Source organism: Pundamilia nyererei, unplaced genomic scaffold, assembly GCF_000239375.1.
Source record: "Pundamilia nyererei isolate P.nyererei 1_Seehausen unplaced genomic scaffold, PunNye1.0 scaffold00276, whole genome shotgun sequence".
Lineage (NCBI taxonomy): Eukaryota > Metazoa > Chordata > Actinopteri > Cichliformes > Cichlidae > Pundamilia > Pundamilia nyererei.
Genome location: NW_005187677.1, coordinates 37,280 through 42,316, shown reverse-complemented (window position 1 = coordinate 42,316; position 5,037 = coordinate 37,280).

The window sequence follows — 5,037 nt, the reverse complement described above, 5'->3', positions numbered from 1 at the left end:
AGAGAAGTAACTAGTAATGTAACTAAGTTACTATTTTAAAGTAACTTACCCAACACTGCATATAACAAAACAAAAACTGGGAACTAGAAAAAACAAACTCAGATGCATTAGAGAACACACTTAAAGACAGAACTAATACAGAACTAAAGTATATGAAAATCTCTTAAAATAAAAAGAATGAATCACAATACCACAATACACTGTAAAACCCTGCTGAAGACCCAGGAGTATGACACAAACCAGTCACCTTTAATGTGTCTTCACTTTGTAGCATGGGAGAGAGGAGACCCACCCATGAATAAATATCTCAAACCATACTGGATTTATCTTCCTCATTGTCTCCTTCCTAACTCAGCCATCATCCTTACACAAGCCAAAGTACTGGACACTCAAAATTAAATTCATTGTGTGTTCAGATATGATAGCAGTGAAGATTATTACAGTAGTTGCTGTGACTAAAATCACCCCACCCTCCTATTAATTTCACCCATTTGTCTGAGTGAATAAAATGTTGAATCAGATTTTTCCAGGTAATTAATATCTCTGCCGTCAATAAGTTATATGAATCAATTTAATGTTTTAGCTGTTAGGAGTATTAAAAAAAGTCCACCTTCCTTAAATTTGTTATAATGGAGGAAATTTTTCTCAAAGTACAGGAGTTTAACGTTTAACGTGCTCTGTAATGCTGTAAAATTTGACACTTTTGGAATAAGCCTCAAGAGGTCATTGGGGGAACTGCAATTTTTGGCACTTTGGCATTGGCTTTACCTTTCAGCACCGTATGATGTGTCTTTGACAAACAAACAATTCTAAAAGTTCAGTCAAAAAATGTTTGTTGCTTAGTGCTCAAATTTGACAGCTTTATATGAGGGTAATTCTGTAAGTTTATAAAATTAAATACTGTAAATTAATTTTTTTTTTCTTTTTGCTTGTTTGTGTTGTTATGGTCATTAAAAAAAATACTTTTTACATTTTTTCTTCAGCCTGTACACTGCTTCCACTTTTCTTTCCCCAAGAGCTTTAGGTCGCCTGCTTCACAGAAAAACAAAATGTGTACAGTGAAAATTACTCTGAGAACATATAGACAGGATAAAGCAATCAGTTGATATCCTCAAAGCTAAGAAAAGTTTATTTTAGTATTTGCATCACTAACGTTTGTTTGTTGTTCTTGTTTGTAGACCTTGTAGACCTTGTGTGGTTCTGGTCACCACCCTAAAGGGCATGTCTCAGGTCTTCTTAAGCATAGCTGTTCCCTCGCTTTGTTGCCATCCAACTACAATTCTCTAGTACGAATGACATTCCAGTGTTGTTGCTGTAGATCCTAGTGGTGTTCATTAGTAAATCAATGTCACATTTACTCCTGTCATCCATATAGAAGAGGTGGGTAACAATTCTTTCATTTTGTAGTTGGTATCTGTAGCCAGTCTTGTCAATGATTTGGCTGACATGGTTTAGGCCTTTGCACCACATCCCAGTCGATGAAGGCTCTTACAGTATGGTCCTGTTGATCTTGTATAGTTCAAGGCATTCCATGTGTGAGGCATTGAATCATAGGCTTTTCAGGGATCAATCATTGCACAGGTTGGTCAGTCTGGTCTTGCAGTTTCAGGTAACTGCTCTATCTACCAGTAGCTGGTGTTTTGCCCCTCTGGTGTTTCTACCATTCTCTTTCTGTTCCATGTGCATGCCATAAGTCTACTATGATGCTTGACAGGAGCTTCCATATGGTACTGAGGAAGGTTATTGGCTGGTAGTTGGATGGGACCGGTTCCTTCTGGGGTCCTTAAAGATCAGGACTTTTCCGGCCTTTAGTTAGCCATTCTGGGTATCGCTCATCAACTAGCAGCTGGTTCATTTGTACTGCCAGACACTCATGGAATGCAGTCAGCTTCTTCGGTCAGTAGACGTTGTTGGGATTTAAATATATATTCTTAGTGCTTATTTGCTGATTATATTGTTTTATGTATTTTAATAAGAGAGAGTCAACTTTGAGTGTAAACTAGGTCGCAGGCTGACAGGAAACTGCATGCTTTTGCAGAGCACAGGAGGTGCAGACAGAAAGTGAAACTAAGCAGAGTGTTTTGATCGAAACTATATGTGACGTAGCAGAACTATATATACACATTGTTAAATCGAGTTCTTTGCATTCTTTTGGCAGCGAAGAAAAACACGGCTAAAAGTGGTCTAAGTCAAAAAAGGATCTTTGTTTTACATTCCCGTGAATAGGGAGCTGCTAGGCGCTCTCATGCCCCAACAGCTCTGAAACAAATCACCAAAAGGAATCTGTATGTTCGTTTTTTTCTCGAGGGTCGGAGCTTCACCGCGTACGCCGATCATAAACCCTTGACATTCGCGATGTCCAAGGTCTCTGCTCCGTGGAGCGGGCGCCAGTTGGCAGCCATTTCCGAGTTCACAACTGACATTCAGCACGTGGCTGGTAAGTCCAACTGCGTGGCTGACTGTCTATCCCGCATGCTGGTTTCTCCCGTTTATGTTGGCATAGACTTTGAGGCTATGGCCGCTGACCAACAGGCCGACCCGGACGTCCTTGCCCTTCGGTCTGCGTAAACGGGCCTTGTACTGGAGGACTGACCCGTGTGGAACGGCGGGCCTAGCCTGCTTTGTGATGTTTCCACCAGCCATCCACGCCCTGTAGTCCCCCTTTCGTGGCATCGTGGCGTTTTCGACTCCGTACACGCCCTCTCACATCCAGGCGTCCGGGCCTCGGTCTAGGTTTGTTTGGCCTTCGTAAATCTGTGAAAGACTGGGCTGCCGCGTGCATCCCATGCCAACGTGCTAAGATCCATAGGCACACACAGGCGCCCCTCGAATCCTTGCGCGTTCCAGGGAGGCGTTTTGATCATGTGCATGTGGATCTGGTTGGTCCTCTGCCGCAGTCACAAGGTTTCATGCACCTTTTGACTGTAGTGGACCGCACAACCCGCTGGCCCGAGGCAGTGCCTCTGGCGTCCACTACAGCAGCAGCAGTGGCCAGGGCATTTTTGTCAACGTGGGTTTCGCGTTTCGGTCCCCCCGCCGACATCACCTCAGACAGGGGCCCCCAGTTCGTTTCCGAGATTTGGTCTGCCATGGCTGACGGCCTGGGGGTCAAGGTCCACCGAACCACTGTGTACCACCAACGGGATGTGCGAACGTTTCCACCGGTCGCTTAAGGCCGCGTTCCGTGCTTCTCTCATAGTTGGCAACTGGGTTGACTGCCTTCCATGGGTTTTACTGGGGTTGCGGTGCGCGGTTAAAGAAGACCTCGGGGTTTCCCCGGCTGAACTTGTCCTCGGTAAGCCCCTCTGGGTCCCTGGGGAATTCTTGCCCGAGAGCCCACCCCTGTGCTTCATTCCCTCTGTGCTGTCTCTCCATCCCCCAAGAGACTCGTTTTCTCTTCCTGGCCCAGTGCACCATTGTCTGCCCGACACCTTTGTTCCGAGGTCGTTGGACTCTTCGCAGTTTGTTTTTGTCAGGCATGACGCTCATAGGCCTCCGCTGTGTCCACTGTATGACGGCCCCTTTAGGGTTCTTCAACCAGGCCGGAAGCATTTCCTTTTGGACTTTGGGGGTCGGCAGGAGGCTGTTTCTATTGACAGACTTAAACCAGCACATGTGCTTCTGGATGATCAGGTGGTCCCGGCTCAGGCCCCCCGCCGTGGCCGCCCGCCTTCCACTGGACTGGACAACCCTGCTTCTGAGGATTTGATTATTCCTATAGGGTAAAGGATAGGATAATTATAAGCCACAAGGCTTCAGCATATTCCTTTTTTGGTTACTGTATGATTGAGTACTTTTATGTAAAATGATAATCTGTGTTGTTGTTGTTGACCAAAATAAATTTCACTTCACTTTTACTTTTAAAGTTCTATAACTCAAAGAAGGAAACACGTCTGTAACACTAACATCCATGGTATGTTCATTTCTTTTACCTCGAAAACTGTAAAGCAAACATGTGTGAATCACAACAGAAGGAAATTGATTCAAATTCATTATACATTATTATGTGTTGGTTTAATCTTAACATTTGAACAATTTTATATCATATTTTTAATTTCTTACAGGGAGGTGAAGGGGGAGGTGGAATACCTGCAATTAAAATATGACAATGTAGCAACATGTTAGCAACACCTTTTCCTATTCACTATTACTTTATATGTAATTTATTTCCTTATGTCCATGTTCAGATCCAAAGTACATGATGGTATCTTTTCCATTATGAAATCAAATCATCATAAAAACAAATCTGCTTACCCCAAACAGATTTTATATTTTTCCAAACGAAGCTCATGTTTTTTTTGTACTAACTACATGTTGGTAATAAAAAGCAAGCTGAAGAAAATAGTGAAGTCTTTAAATTCTAGAAATTAAGTCTTTTAACTTGACACATACTAGTGGCTTGTTACACATGCAGACTTCTGGATGTTAGAAGGGAATTTATATTGTTTATGAATAGGACTAAAGACAGGAAGGTGTCTCTTTATAACTAAAAATGTTAATGTCAGGTTGCAAATTTTGAAACCAATATGATAAGCTATTAAAATCAAATCACTCAAAGAAATCCTCTGGAATAGGAGTAGAATTCTTAATGTTGTTCGAATGTAATTTACGTTGAGTAGGCTAACCACGTTATTACATTAATGCATGTAAGGTGAACTAGCAAACACCATCATAGCTACATGCGGCTGTCTTCTTGTTTGATGGCAGATACTCCCTTCACCCTGGCCAAAAAGGCTAAAATGACCAAAGAAAAAGTAGGTTTTTGGACAAAGTTTGTGTTTTTTCCATTGTTTAAGCACTGCTTCCAGCCAAGAGTGATACCATATATGCCCCATAGCTGCAGAAAAGGCTGTTATCTTTTACAACAAACAGCTGAACATGAGAAATTTTTTAGACCAATTTTGTGTTCTCCATTCTTTAAGCCCCGGTTTGAGCACCGTTTAAGCACCGGCACCGTTTCAAAAGTACCAATTTGGCACCGGGATTGGATAAAACCTAAACGATACCCATCCCTAATAGTATATATGATTACAGTAT